Here is a 20000-nt window from a genome sequence, read left to right as displayed (position 1 = left end):
ACAGCCTCTTTCTGTATCTCTCACTTGTATAACCCCCGAATACAGGTATTGTAGGAATGTATAAGAAGGTTTCCCTTGGCCATCTTCTGACCTTACACAAAATGCAACCCACAACAGATGCCTAACTCCCAGGTACGTATTTACTGGTATGTGAAGAAGGGCAACAGTTTCTCTCTCTCTCTCTCTCTCTCTCTCTCTCTCTCTCTCTCTCTCTCTCTCTCTCTTTTTATTATTATTATTTTCTACCACAGACGTGGCCAGACATTTACAATGCTAACCAGCATATATACATTTTCTTCTGTCCTCCATGGACAGGGTTAACAGGTATAAGGCGAAATGTACTGGTATTTAAATATACAAATCCAAGCCCCTAACATACGCAATATTAGGCCCATTTTATATATACATTAGACCCTATGGTTATTTAGTTTTGGGAGTTACAAAATTAGTAGTTTAAAAACGTGATTGTTGTGGGTGCTGTAGGTAAAATTGTCCACATTCCAGCCTCGGTGACTCCAAGTGTTGAAATTTTGCTAATGGCATTATGTGGGTGTTCTCTGGGCTTCCCTTATTGTGTCTATGTACGTATATATTCGCTTATCTTATTTCTCTTTCCATCACTCTAAGCTTTCCATCACTCTAAGCTTTCTGTCACTCTAAGCTTTCTGTCACTCTAAGCTTTCTGTCACTCTAAGCTTTCCATCACTCTAAGCTTTCTGTCACTCTAAGCTTTCTGTCACTCTAAGCTTTCTGTCACTCTAAGCTTTCTGTCACTCTAAGCTTTCTGTCACTCTAAGCTTTCCATCACTCTAAGCTTTCCATCACTCTAAGCTTTCTGTCACTCTAAGCTTTCTGTCACTCTAAGCTTTCTGTCACTCTAAGCTTTCTGTCACTCTAAGCTTTCCGTCACTCGAAGCTTTCTGTCACTCTAAGCTTTCCATCACTCTAAGCTTTCTGTCACTCTAAGCTTTCTGTCACTCTAAGCTTTCTGTCACTCTAAGCTTTCTGTCACTCTAAGCTTTCTGTCACTCTAAGCTTTCTGTCACTCGAAGCTTTCCGTCACTCGAAACTTTCTGTCACTCTAAGCTTTCCGTCACTCGAAGCTTTCTGTCACTCTAAGCTTTCCATCACTCTAAGCTTTCCATCACTCTAAGCTTTCCATCTCCAAGCTTAATCTTCACCTTTCTGTAGAAAATTATGCCGAAATACATAATAATTCTAGTGTTGAAAAATCGTTGGTGACGAAAGCGGATTGGTTTTAAACATAATAATAATAATATTTATAACAATAGCATTACAAAAATATAGAATCATTGTTGTAGATAACTGTAAATAAAATTAATTATTCCTGCTTAAGCCTCACGGTAATTAAACAATAAGAATATGAATAAAATCAAAATATATACCAATATTAATAATCAAAATAATCCACTAAATAATGGAATGTTTTTTAGCCCTGAAATAAAAAGAAATAATAATGATAACGCAACTATGAAAACGGATAATTAGTAGCAGATTAGATAGTTTTATTAAATTTTAATAAAAAAAATGTCGAAGGAGCTCCCGTCTGGTCAAAAATGAATAATGTGTATGAAAAATCCTATGGGTGTATGTGTGTGTCTTGGTCAATGCTGATAGTTAATAGATTTCTCGTCTTGATTGTATTATTCCGTTGTTCAAACCAATTTTATTCATTACAAGTGCTTTAAAAGTTCATCAACTCGAGTGTAAATTCATCCACAGAGAGAGAGAGAGAGAGAGAGAGAGAGAGAGAGAGAGAGAGAGAGAGAGAGAGAGAGAGAGAGAGAGAGAGAGAGAGAGAGAGAGAGAGAGAGAGAGAGAGAGAGAGAGAGAGGGAGAGAGAGAGACAGAGAGAGAGAGAGAGAGAGAGAGAGAGAGAGAGAGAGAGAGAGAGAGAGAGAGAGAGAGAGAGAGAGAGAGAGAGAGAGAGAGAGAGAGAGAGAGACAGAGAGAGAGAGAGACAGAGAGAGAGACAGAGAGAGAGAGAGAGAGAGAGACAGAGAGACAGAGACAGAGAGAGAGAGAGAGAGAGAGAGAGAGAGAGAGAGAGAGAGAGAGAGAGAGAGAGAGAGAGAGAGAGAGAGAGAGAGAGACAGAGAGACAGAGACAGAGAGAGAGAGAGAGAGAGAGAGAGAGAGAGAGAGAGAGAGAGAGAGAGAGAGAGAGAGAGAGAGAGAGAGAGAGAGAGAGAGAGAGAGAGAGAGAGAGAGAGAGAGAGAGAGAGAGAGAGAGAGAGAGAGAGAGAGAGAGAGAGAGAGAGAGAGATGCGAAGTTTGGGATTAAACAGTGAAGCTTACTCAGCAAATTCAGCTTCCCCAGGACTCAAGAGTTCATTTTAATCGAATAATTATCAGCGTATTACACTGTCACTGAACTCAGCAAGTTGTTAAGTTCAGTTGAACATTCACCATTAACACGCAACATTAACTTAAATGTATTAAAGTTAATTACATTTTTTGTTTTATCTATTTTTCTCGCGGCTTGAAAATTTTTAAAGTTTTGGAAGGACCCAGAGGTCAGCACGGAATGTGTCAGTGGAAATTTTGGAGGATAGCAGTGCGGTGCATAGCTACAGGAGAGGTGATATCGTAACTAGATTATCTGGAATTTGGCGCGGGAGAATTTGAACTAGAGGAATTCCGTGAGCTGGTAATTTTGTCAAAGGGGAATTTCATTGGTGAGAATTTCGAAGGTGGGAATGTGCTTCCTTTAGAATTTAGGTTAAGTTATAATAACGTGACTTACTTGTTTAAAATCAACCTTTTTCTACGGTGGGGGAATTTTGAAGGAAAAAAATAGAATTCTGCAACATTCATATCAAGAATTTTCTTGTTGGAGATTCAGTTGACTGTCGTGGCTGGCGCAGTCTCCAAGGCACACAATTAAGGAAACTTTTATCTGACTTTTCATTTCCCTGAGATATGAAATTTCAGGTGCAGTAAAACCAAAATTATATTCTTTTTTTACTGATGTTCCTCTGTAAGTTTAATAACTTTTCATGCGAACTTGAGTAAAGAAACTTAATACATATGGGATTTTTGTAATACTTTTTTTGGTTATATATATATGTGAAAAAAATGTTTAAATATTCGTTTTCACTCAGTGATTAGATAACACTTCGCTTAATTAGTTGGCGAAGTGTTATCTGACATTGAGTGAATTCCAATTCACTCAATGACATCGCTGACTGAATTGGGATTTCTTTTGGCATTTATGCCATCGGAACTTCTGTATTATAAGATCCTTGAATTAATGCATTATAGTTTTTTTCCCAGGTGAGCCTCCATCTACTAGGAACTATTTACTCTTAATTATTCTTATGTAGTTTTTTCCCAGGTGAGCCTCCATCTGCTAGGAACCATTTACTCTTAATTATTCGAATATTTTGTTTCCGTCATTAATTTTCTTTTCCAGGAAAAACTCTTCATCTTGTGAGGAATTTATTATATTATTTACAAATTCCAAGCGGCCTTTCACGCCATGAGAGCTGATTCTATTCCTAGGTAAACCTCCTTATCATAAACAAATTTTATAACATAGTATCGTATGTATAGTTACATGTATATTCCTGAAAGAACTGCCAAGTTCTAAGAAGGCTTGACTTCTATGTTGAGAAGATATATTGTTGTTCCATCTTAAGAAATGCTCGCAATTTAAACTTTTCTCGACAAAATATCATCTCATTTTCCTTGGTCGAAGAGAAGAGGGTCTTGAGAGACCCTCAAGTAATGGATATTTAGAGGACACAAAGATGCCTGTTGTTGACATCAATATTAAGGTGGCATTCCGGATAACACTTGATCTTTTCCTCCGAGGAAGAGAACACACTTAACAAGTGTGGGAGAGACAAAGACAACACGGCCCAGGGAACAGAACGAGCGGGAAGACGCACAGGACACGCAGGGGGTTATCTTGAGATGATTTCGGGGCTTTAGTGTCCCCGCGGCCCGGTCCTCGACCAGGCCTCCACCCCCAGGAAGCAGCCTGTGACAGCTGACTAACATCCAGGTACCTACTTTACTGCTAGGTAACAGAGGCATAGGGTGAAAGAAACGCTGCCCATTGTTTCTCGCCGGCGCCTGGGATCGAACCCAGGACCACAGGATCACAAGTCCAGCGTGCTGTCCGCTCGGCCGACCGGCTCCGGGGGGGAGGGAAGCAAGGCGTGACTGTCACACGTAAATTTGGATCCACGGAGAAAACATAACACAATAATCGTGACACATTCTACACATTGTACCCATTAACGTTAGTGGAAATATTGACTCCATTACATCGACTTATTCAGCGTCTCGGGTAATAGAAAGAGGATACTCAAAAGGTCTTTTGATGCTAGAGAAAACTAGCATCTTGAAGCTCAAAATGTTTGACAATAGAGATACCTCTTGACACTAGAGGAATCTGACACGAGAGGTACCTCTTGACGTTAGAAGAACCTGAGAATAAGGGTATTAAGGTGAGGAATACCTGATGCTTGAAGTGCCTCACTTAAGGGTATCTCATGTACTCACCTATAATTGTATTTGCTGGGGATGAGCCAAGGCTCTTGGGTCCCGCTTCTCAACTCTCAATCGAAGACACCTCATGTGAGGGCAGGTCATAGGGGGGGGGGGTTTACCTAGAGTGACGGGTACCATATATGAAGAAGGACTTCCTGTAGAGGGACTTCCTGTAGAGGGACTTCCTGTAGAGGGACTTCCTGTAAGGGTGTACCACTTGTGAGGGACGGGGGTGGACAGAGGGCGATGGTAGTCAGTGTGAAAGGGCACTCAAATGGTAATCAGGTTGCATACCTGCAATTGCTATTATTGCTACTGATAAAAGCAATATATATATATATATATATATATATATATATATATATATATATATATATATATATATATATATATATATATATATATATATATAACTGAAAACTCACACCCCAGAAGTGACTCGAACCCATACTCCCAGATGCCACGCAACTGGTATGTACAAGACGCCTTAATCCACTTGACCATCACGACCGGACATAATGAGGTGATAGCCGAGGCTATTTGAACCACCCCACCGCCGGCACTCGGATAGTAATCTTGGGCATAGCATTTTACCAAATCACCTCATTCTTTGGGGCACACGTGAGGAACACAAATGCGAACAAGCCTGAATGGTCCCCAGGACAATATGCAACTGAAAACTCACACCCCAGAAGTGACTCGAACCCATACTCCCAGATGCCACGCAACTGGTATGTACAAGACGCCTTAATCCACTTGACCATCACGACCGGACATAATGAGGTGATAGCCGAGGCTATTTGAACCACCCCACCGCCGGCACTCGGATAGTAATCTTGGGCATAGCATTTTACCAAATCACCTCATTCTTTGGGGCACACGTGAGGAACACAAATGCGAACAAGCCTGAATGGTCCCCAGGACAATATGCAACTGAAAACTCACACCCCAGAAGTGACTCGAACCCATACTCCCAGATGCCACGCAACTGGTATGTACAAGACGCCTTAATCCACTTGACCATCACGACCGGACATAATGAGGTGATAGCCGAGGCTATTTGAACCACCCCACCGCCGGCACTCGGATAGTAATCTTGGGCATAGCATTTTACCAAATCACCTCATTCTTTGGGGTGGTTCAAATAGCCTCGGCTATCACCTCATTATGTCCGGTCGTGATGGTCAAGTGGATTAAGGCGTCTTGTACATACCAGTTGCGTGGCATCTGGGAGTATGGGTTCGAGTCACTTCTGGGGTGTGAGTTTTCAGTTGCATATTGTCCTGGGGACCATTCAGGCTTGTTCGCATTTGTGTTCCTCACGTGTGCCCCAAAGAATGAGGTGATTTGGTAAAATGCTATGCCCAAGATTACTATCCAAGTGCCGGCGGTGGGGTGGTTCAAATAGCCTCGGCTATCACCTCATTATGTCCGGTCGTGATGGTCAAGTGGATTAAGGCGTCTTGTACATACCAGTTGCGTGGCATCTGGGAGTATGGGTTCGAGTCACTTCTGGGGTGTGAGTTTTCAGTTGCATATTGTCCTGGGGACCATTCAGGCTTGTTCGCATTTGTGTTCCTCACGTGTGCCCCAAAGAATGAGGTGATTTGGTAAAATGCTATGCCCAAGATTACTATCCGAGTGCCGGCGGTGGGGTGGTTCAAATAGCCTCGGCTATCACCTCATTATGTCCGGTCGTGATGGTCAAGTGGATTAAGGCGTCTTGTACATACCAGTTGCGTGGCATCTGGGAGTATGGGTTCGAGTCACTTCTGGGGTGTGAGTTTTCAGTTGCATATTGTCCTGGGGACCATTCAGGCTTGTTCGCATATATATATATATATATATATATATATATATATATATATATATATATATATATATATATATATATATATATATATATAAGCACATTCTACTGCCTAATAACAGGAGCATACCTTGAGGTGCTTCCGGGGCTTAGTGTCCCCACGGCCCGGTCGTCAACAAGGCCTCCTGGTTGCTGGACTGATCAACCAGGCTGTTAGACGCGGCTGCTCGCAGCCTGACGTATGAGTCACAGCCTGGTTGATCAGGTATCCTAAACATATAAACCAGAATTGCAAGAGAACATTTACCATATGTCCGCGGTGCACAAGTGACCTTGCATTGAGGCAAGAGAGGTAAACAGCCTCCCCTGGTTGTTAGACAAGTCCACGGCTCTTGATAGTTACAACCCAAATTGCCTGTGAAACCTTAATTAGGGCGTCGTTAGCCAGTGCTGTGAGGCCTTGGAAGGGGGGTTCAGAGAGACTTGAAAGCGATTTGAGTGTGACTTGAAGCGGTTTGAGAGTGATTTGCAACAATATAAATGACGTTTGCCGCTTTTTTGAGTGTGACTCGCTGCGTTCTGAGTGTGATTTGCTGCTTTATGAGTGTGAGTGTTTGTGTGTGTGTGTGTAAATTGAAGCGTTATGTAACGGCTTCGTGAGTGTGTCTTGCAGTGGGTTTAGTGTGACTTAGAGTGTCTCGAGTGTGACTTAGTCGTGAGTGTGTCTTGCAGTGGGTTTAGTGTGACTTAGAGTGTCTCGAGTGTGACTTAGTCGTGAGTGTGTCTTGCAGTGGGTTTAGTGTGACTTAGAGTGTCTCGAGTGTGAATTAGTCGTGAGTGTGTCTTGCAGTGGGTTTAGTGTGACTTAGAGTGTCTCGAGTGTGACTTAGTCGTGAGTGTGTCTTGCATTGGGTTTAGTGTGACTTAGAGTGTCTCGAGTGTGACTTAGTCGTGAGTGTGTCTTGCAGTGGGTTTAGTGTGACTTAGAGTGTCTCGAGTGTGACTTAGTCGTGAGTGTGTCTTGCAGTGGGTTTAGTGTGACTTAGAGTGTCTCGAGTGTGACTTAGTCGTGAGTGTGTCTTGCAGTGGGTTTAGTGTGACTTAGAGTGTCTCGAGTGTGACTTAGTCGTGAGTGTGTCTTGCAGTGGGTTTAGTGTGACTTAGAGTGTCTCGAGTGTGACTTAGAATCTCTCGAGTGCAGCTTACAGTCTCGAGTTTGACCCAGAGTGTTGTAAGCCACATGACTGAGCCCTGTTGTAAGCCACATGACTGAGCCCTGTTGTAAGCCACATGACTGAGCCCTGTGCGCACCATGCACTATTTTTCAAAACTTTTTCCTAGCTATTCTCCTAGCTGTTCTATCCTAGGTGAACTCACCCACCTACGCTCCCCTAGGAGCTGTCACCTAGCTGTGGCCACCTAGCAGTTCTTAACATGTATATAACATTATCTATTAACGAATGTGATGTATTTAATAGTAAACTATTATCTGAAGAATGTGTTTCTTTGTCGGCGACGCCGGCGTGTCCAGGGGCCTCCTCGCCTGCTGTTGCTGTGGCAGGTTGCAAGAGGAAGTGTCCTTATGGTGGGCTTGACGGGGTTTTCCTTTGATGTTGCTGCAAGTGCCAGCCGTGGCGACTACTCCCCCGGTGGGCCGTACCAGTCGTGGCGTCCACTCCCCCGGTGGGCCTTGCCAGCCGTGGCGACCACTCCCCCGGTGGGCCGTGCCAGCCGTGGCGTCCACTCCCCCGGTGGGCCGTGCCAGTCGTGGCGTCCACTCCCCCGGTGGGCCGTGCCAGTCGTGGCGTCCACTCCCCCGGTGGGCCGTGCCAGCTGTGGCGACCACTCCCCCGGTGGGCCGTGCCAGTCGTGGCGACCACTCCCCCGGTGGGCCGTGCCAGTCGTGGCGACCACTCCCCCGGTGGGCCGTGCCAGTCGTGGCGACCACTCCCCCGGTGGGCCGTGCCAGTCGTGGCGACCACTCCCCCGGTGGGCCGTGCCAGCTGTGGCGACCACTCCCCCGGTGGGCCGTGCCAGCCGTGGCGACCACTCCCCCGGTGGGCCGTGCCAGTCGTGGCGACCACTTCCCCGGTGGGCCGTGCCAGTCGTGGCGACCACTTCAACCGGTAGGCCGTGCCAGCCGTGCCAGTCGTGCCAGCCAGTCACAGGTTTGGTTGAGATTGCCTGAACTCTTTGTAAAGTGGTACGAAAAGGCTACAGACATTCGGACCTGAGACACATGTTCTCAGTGGAGAACCTCTCACTCGCGGCTCCACCTACTACTCACCACCACCTTCACAGTCACCGCTACCCACCAGCATAACCTATTAAAATGGTTGTTAGAAATCAATCCCAAGAAGTGTAAGGTAATGAAGATGGGAACAGGGGGTAGGGAGACCAGGAGGTAACTACACTCTAAGGGAAGGCCACTACAGGAGTCAGAGGGAGAAGAGGACATGGGAGTGGACATAATTCCTACACTATCTCCAGAGGCACACATAAACAGGGTCACATCAGCAGCATACGAGATGCTGGTAAATATTAGAACGTTTAGAAACATAAATCAGCGCTCTTTCAAGGCAATCTACACAGCTTTTGTTTCACCAATACTGGAATATGCTGCACCGGCCTGGAGTCCACAACCTGCGAAGCCAAAAATCAAAGTTTAATAACTTTAGAGGCTTGCAACAAGATTAGTGCCAGAGCTAAGAAGGCTGAACTCAGAGGACAGGTTAATGAAGCTAGACCTTGGAGGAGAGTAGAAGCAGAGGGGACATGATCACCACATGCAAAATACTGCGGGAATAGAAAAAGTGGATAGCCTCTTTATAGTTAGAAAAAGTTGGACTAGAGAGCATAAGAGAAAAATGGAAATGCCAAAGAATCGAAGAATTGCTACAAGGAAGTTCTCAGACCCTGTGCGGGTGGTCAGCATGTGGACGGCACTGAAAGAGGAAGGTGTGGAAGCCACCTCCCGCCATAACTTCAAGGTCAGATTCGATAAAGAATTCAAACTTCAGAATATTGAAATTATATCGCAACAGGTACAGCAAGGCTGGTAGGCGGAGCATCAAGAGATAGTCCACCACCACCACTATCACCCCTACCAGCACCACAGCCACCACCACCATCACCACCCCCACCACCACTACCACACCTGCGGCTCCTATAAGCCCCAGAATGAGTGACATATTTTTATCTCCCTGAAGGGAATCATGTTCCACAGTAAATCAGATTTCATTATTGAAGTGGAATGATGTCTTTTTTGGAAGTCTCCAAAGACTGGGCTGCCCGCTTGGCTACCAGGTGAGTGGTGGTGGTCTGGTGGTGGTGGTGGTAGTGGTGGTGGTGGTGGTGGTGGTGGTGGTGTGGTGGTAGTGGTGGTGTGGTGGTAGTGGTGGTGTGGTGGTAGTGGTGGTGTGGTGGTGGTGTGGTGTGGTAGTGGTGGTGGTGGTGGTATGGTTGTGGTGGTGGTGGTGGTGTGGTGGTAGTGGTGGTGTGGTGGTAGTGGTGGTGTGGTGGTGTGGTGGTGGTGGTAGTATGGTAGTGGTAGTGGTGGTGGTGTGGTAGTGGTGGTGGTGGTGGCAGTGGTGGTGTGGTGGTGGTGGTATTGGTGGTGGTGTGGTGGTGTGGTGGTAGTGTGGTGGTAGTGGTGGTGTGGTGGTAGTGGTGGTGTGGTGGTGGTGGTGGTATGGTAGTAGTAGTGGTGGTGGTGTGGTAGTGGTGGTGGTGGTATGGTTGTGGTGGTGGTGTGGTGGTGATGGTAGTGGTGGTGGTGTGGTGGTAGTGGTGGTGGTGTGGTATTCGTGGTGTGGTGGTAGTGGTGGTGGTGTGGAAGTGGTTGTGTGGTAGTGGTAGTGGTGATGTGGTGGTTGTGGTGGTTGTGGTGGTTGTGGTGGTTGTGGTGATTGTGGTGATTGTGGTGGTAGTGGTTGTGGTGGTTACCTTACCTTGAGGTGATATCGAGGCTTTGCGACCTCTCGGCCCGGTCGTCGACCAGGCCTCCTTGTTGCTGAAATGATCAACCAGGCTGTTGGAAGCGGCTGCTCGTAGCCTGATGTATGAGTCACAGCCTGGTTGATCAAGTATCCTTTTGAGGTGCATATCGAGTGCTCTCTTGAACACTATGAAGGGTTGGCCCAGTTATGCCCCTTATGTGTAGTGGAAGCGTGTTGAACAGTCTCGGGCCTCTGATGTTGATAGAGTTCTCTCTCAGAGTACCTGTTGCACCTCTGCTCTTCAACGGGGGTATTCTGCACATCCTGCCATGCCTCCTGGTCTCATGTGATGTTATTTCTGTGTGCAGGTTAGGAACCAGCCCCTTTACTATTTTCCACGTATAAATTATTATGTATGTCTCCCGCCTGCGCTCAAGAGAATACAGATTTAGGCTCTTTAGTCGGTCCCAATAGTTTAGATGTTTTACTGAGTGGATTCTAGCAGCAAAGGATCTCTGCACGCTCTCCAGGTCAGCAATTTCTCCAGCTTTAATAGGGGCTGTCATTGTGCAACAGTAATGGTAGTGGTGGTGGTAGTGGTAGTGTAATAGTGGTGATGTGGTAGTAGTGGTGGTGGTGGTTATCTTCTTCTTGAGATGATTTCGGGGCTTTTTTTTAGTGTCCCCGCGGCCCGGTCCTCGACCAGGCCTCCACCCACAGGAAGCAGCCCGTGACAGCTGACTAACACCCAGGTACCTATTTTTACTGCTAAGTAACAGGGGCAAAGAATGAAAGAAACTTTTGCCCATTGTTTCTCGCCGGCGCCTGGGATCGAACCCAGCACCACAGGATCACAAGTCCAGTGTGCTGTCCGCTCGGCCGACCGGCTCCCTCCCTCCCACCGGTGATGGTGATGGTGGTGGTGGTGGTGGTGGTGGTGGTGGTGGTGGTGGTGGTGGTGGTGGTGGTGGTGGTGGTGGTGGTGGTGGTGGTGGTGGTGGTGGTGGTGGCAGTAATGAAGTCAATGGGTGTATTTCCCACACAAAAGTGCTCTATGATCCTCTATGTACCAAACGTATTTAAAACCAACACTTCGCTTCCTCATTTTCGTAACTATTCCCACGAAAACAAATATCGCACAATTAGCAAATTGTTAAAAATGTGTTAGAAATATTTTAAAGGCACTTCCAAACTTTCATTCCACTGTAAACTAATATAATTACCATATGAGAAGTTACTACTAAACCAGGAAACACTATATACAAGCTTATGCTCATAGAGCATATATAAGGTGTTCACACTATAGCAATATATGACGTCAGCCATGTTATATCATCTGGCAGTAATGGACATCCGCTAATCTTTTCTTTGACTCACTCACTATGCAAAGATGAACTGGTAAAGTCACCCCTTGAATCAAGGACGCTTGGATAATAACAAGAAAAATTACATCTACCTACACACCTGCAAAATCTGCACCGTCACAACTCCTACACAGCCTCAACACCTTCATAGCCTTAACACCTGCACAGCCTCAACACCAACACAGCCACAACACCTGCACAACTGCAACACCTGCCCTTCTTTTGCTCAGTACACAGACCCCCTTTGTGCGCAAGATCCGGAAGAAAATGAGTACCTTCCAATAATGCCTTCCTCCCCCACCTCCCCACCTCTCATCACCTCCCAGACAGAAAACCCAGCACCACCCCTACTCTCTTCCCCACCCCCCATCACCCCCCAGGCATCAAACCCAGTACCACCCCTACTCTCGCCCCCACCCCTCACCACCTCACAGACAACAAACCCAACACCACCCCCTCCCACCATCACCCCCCAAGCACCAAACCCAGAACAATCTACACCCTCCCCTGACACCCAGGCCTCTAACTGCTTCTCACAGGCCATGCTCCCCATGACAGTTACCCCTCTTCAGTCAAAAAGATCAAGCCCACCAAAACACAAAAGAACTCTCCAAGTGAAAAGAACAAACTCTCCAAAACAAAACAAAAAATTTCTGCATGCAAGACGAACAACCCAAATACACAAGAAAACCGACCCAGCAATAAAAAGGACATCAGATACCAAGAAACATGTAACCTCCCTCACCTTAGCCCACACGCCCAACACGCTAGCCAACCTCACGCCCCTAACCCAATACCACACAGGTACAAAGCCCAAAATCCCACAAAATCAGCCCCAAAACGTGTCTTTCTCAGCCAAGAGGACTAACACCTCCCCAGACCACTCCCTCACCCCTACATCAAAACTTCCTAAATTCATACCAGAAACCATGCAAAACGGACGCCATACATATCTCCTACCCAAATCTATAATTACCAAATCTGTCTACACAACGAATCAATCCACAAAGGAGAACCCCTCTGGTTCAAACGCCACAAACACTCCCCCATCAAGTCAGTAAATATGAAAATCACACAATTTAACGTTAGAGCATATTACAACATCAGACACCTAATTGCTAACTTTGTGGAGAATGAAAGACCGGATGTGCTGCTACTGAACAGCACATGCGTGACGAACTCTCACAAAATTAGACATTTTGGCTTCACAACATACCAATCTCCTGATGAAGCTTACGAAGGGGTTGCTATTCTAATAAAGAACACCTATAAACATGACCTCCTCACTACCAACTGGCAGCACAAACACTTCCTAGCAGTCCGCATTCACACTCAACACGGGCAGATGATCATTGGTACCACATACATTCGTCCAAACTTAGGTCTCCCTCTCCAGGACCTAAACACTCTCTTCAACCACACACACATACCAGTCTTCCTCCTAGCAGACCTAAATGCAAAACACCAAACATTCAACCATCGCCAACACAACATGCACGGTCAACAACTACACCAACTCCACCAAAACAAACACCTCACCTTCCTTGGCCCTGACTTCCAAACAACCTACGCACACAATGGAACTGGGAGACCAGATCTAATCCTCACCAACAGAGCAGGCACCCACCTACAACACTACATCACACCCGGACCCCTCACTGGCTCAGATCACATACCCATATCACTCATACTCTCCAGCAACCCCATACTCATCCCAGCCACCCCACAATATGACTATCAAAATGCAGACTGGGAAGCCTTCAAACAACACCTAACTGCCAGCACACAGCCCTACAACCACACACAGACATAGATTCCCAAATCCTCACCATCCAGAATAACATCATACAAGCAGCTGATGCTACCATTCCAAAAACTACCCACAAAACCAGATACTCCTTTTTTCCTTCGATCAGAACAAAAAGACTACTCTCCTGCTATCACAACAGATTCACCCACAACCTTCACAGATACAATCAAGTAAACACAGACCTGACTATACTCAAAAACCACATACTCAACAGCCTTGACCAAGACCATGCTAACCACTGGGAGAAACTCATACATAAAGCTGAAATACAAAGAAAAACAACTCCACAACAATTTTGGAACTTCATAAAGAGGATCAGAGGAAATTCCTTCTCTTCTGCCTTTACATACATCACTCACAACAATCAAAACTACACCGATCCCTCAGAAGTAGTAGGCATATTCAAACAACACTGGCAGGACATCTTCAATCCCCACCCCCCACAGCCAACAGCAATACAAAACATAAACAGAGTAGAAACATGGATACGACACAACCCTCATGCCATCACACACTACCCTACCATTGACCTCACGACACTAGACGACTTAGAAAGTGACCTCACAGAATCAATACTACCTGAAGAAGTTAAACTCATGCTCAAGAACACCAGACGTAAAGCCCCAGGAGCCTCTGGCATTGGCCAAGCTCTCCTCAAGCAACTTCCAGACCCCCTAATCTTTGCACTCACAGACGTCTACAACGCCTCACTAGCATCAGGATATTTCCCAAGCCCATTCAAAGAAGCCACAGCAATCCTCATTCCAAAACCCCAAAAATCCCCGACAGACCCTAAGAACTACAGACCGATCAGCTTACTAGAGACATTAGGGAAAGTATACGAAAAACTCATTAATCATAAACTCAGGAATCACCTAGAACACAAAAACATATTGACAGACAAACAATTTGGCTTCAGACAACACCGCTCAACACAAGACGCACTGAACATAATAACAAACTACCTCTCCATAAATAAACACCAGAGGGCCAAGACGGCCCTCATTGCAAAGGACGTCGAAAAAGCTTTTGACACTGTATGGCACGACGGCCTACGTTACAAACTCTGCACTCTGTTTCAACTATCTGACAACATGCAGAGGTTACTTTGCAGCTTTCTAACAAACAGAAAGATGCAGATCAAGTTCCTCAGCAAGCTGTCAGGTTATTTCAACCTAAATGCAGGTGTCCCTCAGGGCTCAGTTCTTTCACCAACCTTATACATACTCTATATAAACGACATCCCTGACCCAATATACTGGACATCAATGACCCTTTGCTACGCTGACGACGTAACCCAACTGATCACAGACTATACGATTAACGCCCTCACACGGAAAGCACAACAAGAAATAGACAAAGTCACCCTCTGGGAACACGACTGGCGAATTAAAACAAACCCCAACAAGTCAAAAATTACATACTTTTTCTACAACAAACGACGCAACCCTGACCCAGTAAAACTCTACTCTCAATCACCAGATGCAACCCAGATCCCAAGAGTCAACAAAACCACAGTACTTGGACTCACACTAGACTTCAACCTTCGCTTTCACACACACATAACACCCAAGAAAGCTATAGCCTCAAACGCTCTATCAAAACTCTACCCACTCAAACATGCCTCCCAAGCCACCAAGCTCTATTTATACAAAACACTTATTCTCCCACTCCTAACATATGCACCGATCCCACTCACACTTGCAGCACCAACAAATAGGAAGAAACTCCAGCGTACCCAGAACAGGGCTCTGAGATGGGTGTTCGATATCCATTGGCAGGACTTCACCACCAGTGAGGCCCTGCATGAGTGGGCGAACATCCCACCTCTGAACATAACCTGGGATACTATGGGGAAGAAACAGATTGACAGAATTCTCACCTATCATGACAACTACGACACGTTCCTCAGAAACGTCCTAAGCAGACCCAGACATACGCACAACCTCTTTAACCTGATCGACGATCCACCTCCTGCTCCGTCCTTTACATAACCCCTCTCCTATAATATCACTACTCAAACCACCAAACTTCCAACTATAGCCTCCTAACTCTTCTCCCCCCTCTTTAGGGGGGGACCAACTAGCTCCCGTTTTCTGGTGCCTTGGGTGGGCCGTGATGTTTGATTAACAGATCAAAGACCACATCTGGTGTGAGCCTCCAGGGCACACCCAGCTGAGGGCTGCTGTCTCCGTGGGTGCTCAGAAAAGACGAAATGTTGTCACAGAGATCCGATTCCTTGCCTTCACTGCCTAGTCTGGTCATAACGATTTCAATGCCATGCAGCTGGGTCTAGCCCTGGCACTTTACCTCATACTGAAAACCCTTCCTCTCACCCCCACTAATTCTTCCCCTATCCCCACTTCCACGCTCACCCATTAGGGTATCTTGACCTATTTTTAAATGAATGAATGAATGCCTTCCTTATCATGGGGGAAGAAACCCAAAAGTGTTGGCATTGTAACTCTACTCTCCGTCACTGACAGCTTCCTCGCTAAGACCAGAGTTAAGTGTGTGTCGATCTGACGCTTAGCGTAGCTCGTCTCTAATATGCTGTTGTTATCAAGCGCGCTATATTGGACTTGCACTGAGTTATAACGGCATGTTGGACTTGTATTTCTCTCTAAAGTGAGTTGTTGTCCCAGATGTGTGGACTTTACCAACTGAATGTATGTTGTATTTACATGCACAAAATCACATGTTCTCCCCCTCCCCCACACCCGTCCCCCTACAAAGCCACTTCAACATGTTCTATAAACGTTTGGCTGTAGACAAAGATAAATCAGCAAAATATTTGTTGTAAAAATAAGTTACATTCTTACAACCCGGAAATGCGTCAATTATCTTTATTTAAGGTGTAAAACATGCCTAATAACTTCGACTTCATTTAAACCATTTCGTAACAGCCGCTTATGTTTAACGAAGGAGTATAAAGGCGTTACAAAAGCCCAAGCGAACGATAACTTCCGCCGACTGCAACAGTTTCAGGTAAATGATATTGGAGTTACAGTACCTGTAACTGGTGGAGGGGCCTCGTAGCCTGGTGGATAGCGCGCAGGACTCGTAATTCTGTGGCGCGGGTTCGATTCCCGCACGAGGCAGAAACAAATGGGCAAAGTTTCTTTCACCCTGAATGCCCCTGTTACCTAGCAGTAAATAGGTTCCTGGGAGTTAGTCAGCTGTCACGGGCTGCTTCCTGGGGGTGGAGGCCTGGTCGAGGACCGGGCCGCGGGGACACTAAAAGCCCCGAAATCATCTCAAGATAACATCAAGATAACCTGAGCGATGGAAGAAAATGTGGCCAAATTGTTTCATTTTGTTGCAAGTTTCGGTGACCAAGACATTTGCATATTCTGCAAGATTCCAGGAAGACTTTAGAAGCCATAAATTCTATTATGTAAATTTGTTATTTTACAAATTTTATATTATTAAATTAAATTATTAAAGAGATATTATTAAAAATAATAAATTCTCGATTAGGAAATTCTATTTAAATATTGAGCTTTTTCTTGGATAATTGATATTGTTTGGTGCAGTGTAGGTACGTCAGGCTGCGAGCAGCCGCGTCCAACAGCCTGGTTGATCAATCCGGCAACCAGGAGGCCTGGTCGACGACCGGGCCGCGGGGACGCTAAGCCCCGGAAGCACCTCAAGGTAACCTCAAGGTAGGTAAGGGTTGGGGGGTGACGGAGAGGGGGGGATTTAGGTTGGGGGGGGGTTGTTAAGAGGAGTGATTTGGGTAAATAATTGAGAGGGGGGAGGGGGGCATGAGGTAGGAGGTGATTAGGGATGTGTTGGGGGTGATAGAGATAAACTGTTTAACACGTGTGGTACGCGAACAAGGGGACACAGGTGGAGACTGAGTACCCATATGAGCCACAGGGACGTTAGAAAGAACTTTTTCAGTGTCAGAGTAGTTAACGGATGGAATGCATTAGACAGTGATGTGGTGGAGGCTGACTCCATACACAGTTTTAAATGTAGATATGATAGAGCCCAGTAGGCTCAGTATTATGTTCTTCAGTTGATTGACAGTTGAGAGGCGGGCCGAAAGAGCAGAGCTCAACCCCCGCAAACACAACTAGGTGAATACACACACAAGACAACCCACACCTTTGAGACCTGGTTGATACCTGGTTGATGGGGTTCTGGGAGTTCTTCTACTCCCCAAGCCCGGTCCGAGGCCAGACTCCAGGTAACTTCCAGGTAACCAGGTAAGACAGGTAACTTCCTTGATCAACTCACTAGCCGTCTTCCCAGAATCCAGTCACTTCAAGAGAGGAACAGTGTCACCTCACGCGGGTCGACTGACGCTCTGTAACTACTTCCCTGCCAACCTGGGTTATTCCCTCTCCTCTTTTGTGCGTCCAGTTTACCTTTTGGGTTCCTTAATTAAGGAAATACTTGCAGGCATCTATTGAAACAAGATGAATTAGAACAAATCCACAAGGGCCGTGACGAGGATTTGAACCTGCGTCCGGGAGCATCCCAGACATTCTTTGTTCATTTGATGCATCACGTTAGTGTGATCTCTGTGTGTAAAGATGAATTAGGTTTATGTTCGCTGATTACGACTCACTCACACTAACCCACAGCAGATCCACCTAACCCACAGGAAACCCACCCCACATTCATCAACCCACCACATATTCTCACACCAAACCTCACGTCACCGTCTAAGCCCCATTAACACAACCTGAACGATCAATCATCTCACAGACAAGCCACTCCATCACTATCTCCTGGAATGTGATGCAACCACCGACCTCAGAAGAGCTTCAAGAGTCCCTGAATCTTGCAGTAATCACCCTGAAACGATCAACACTGCCACTCTTCTGGTAAAAAAAAAAGTGTCCAGCAGCGGGAGATCCTCATAAGTACTGCCAAGCAGTATCCTCCTCACGTGATAGCAGCTACATGGTAAGGACTGACGACTTAAATGCACACAGTATACATTCCCTCCAAAAAAATCCACCACTTACGGGCTATTCATGTCCGTGCCACCTCTTGGCTGGCTTAATCTTCATCAATCAATCAATCGATAAGTCATCACTCAACTCAAAACTAACCCACTCCACACCGGCTCACACACCAACCACACACACACCCACACAAAACTCTACGGAATTTCTCACCCTTCTATCGATCTTCTCCAACTGCCCCTCTCCCTGTATCTATCTATCTCTCTCTCTCTCTCTCTCTCTCTCTCTCTCTCTCTCTCTCTCTCTATCTATCTCTCTCTCTCTCTCTCTCTCTCTCTCTCTCTCTCTCTCTCTCTCTCTCTCTCTCTATCTCTCTCTCTCTCTCTCTCTCTCTCTCTCTCTCTCTCTCTCTCTCTCTCTCTCTCTCTCTCTCTCTCTCTCTCTCTCTCTCTCTCTCTCTCTCTCTCTCTCTCTCTCTCTCTCTCTCTCACTCTCTCTCTCTCTCTCTCTCTCTCTCTCTCTCTCTCTCTCTCTCTCTCTCTCTCTCTCTCTCTCTCTCTCTCTCTCTCTCTCTCTCTCTCTCTCTCTCTCTCTCTCTCTCTCTCTCTCTGCGACTTGTAGCATCTTCCTCCCCGCCACTTCATCTCCTCTCCTGGATGCTGGCGATAGATCATAGCGGGATGCTGCTCTTTGAGGCTGTGGTCACCTCTCCAGAGACCTGCCAGAGCCTCTCCCAGCCTCCAGGAGGGCCTAGAGTAGTCCCAGGGGCTACTGACTGGCTAGTGAACAGCGGTAGTACTAGAAGTGGCTAGTTGTAGATGTTGTGGCTAGTAGCAGATGTGGTGGCTAGTAGCAGATGTGGTGGCTAGTTGCAGATGTGGTGGCTAGTAGCAGATGTGGTGGCTAGTAGCAGATGTGGTGGCTAGTTAGAGATGTGGTGGCTAGTAGCAGATGTGGTGGCTAGTTAGAGATGTGGTGGCTAGTAGCAGATGTGGTTGATAGTAGCAGATGTGGTGGCTAGTTACAGATGTGGTGTCTAGTAGCAGATGTGGTGGCTAGTAGCAGATGTGGTGGCTAGTAGCAGATGTGGTGGCTAGTAGCAGATGTGGTGGCTAGTAGCAGATGTGGTGGCTAGTTAGAGATGTGGTGGCTAGTAGCAGATGTGGTGGCTAGTTACAGATGTGGTGTCTAGTAGCAGATGTGGTGGCTAGTAGCAGATGTGGTGGCTAGTTAGAGATGTGGTGGCTAGTAGCAGATGTGGTTGATAGTAGCAGATGTGGTGGCTAGTTACAGATGTGGTGGCTAGTAGCAGACGTGGTGGCTAGTAGCAGATGTGGTGGCTAGTAGCAGATGTGGTGGCTAGTAGCAGATGCTAGTAGTAGTAGTTGCTAGTAGTAAATGTAGCAATAGAAGTAACAGTTGCAGTAGAAGTAGTCATATAAATAGCAATAATAATAATACCAATAGCAGCAGCAGTAGACATAATAGCAAGGAGTGTGATCCAGACTATTATGTTCCTGAACATAATAGGAATACAATAGTTCCTGAACCACCTGCTGATGTAGAATTAACAACAATTCTACGTTACAATCATTATACAATCATAATACAATCTCTCCCCCCAAAAAATATAGTT

Source organism: Procambarus clarkii, chromosome 10, assembly GCF_040958095.1.
Source record: "Procambarus clarkii isolate CNS0578487 chromosome 10, FALCON_Pclarkii_2.0, whole genome shotgun sequence".
Taxonomy (NCBI): Eukaryota; Metazoa; Arthropoda; class Malacostraca; order Decapoda; family Cambaridae; genus Procambarus; species Procambarus clarkii.
Note: the sequence above shows the minus strand (reverse complement) of the source record.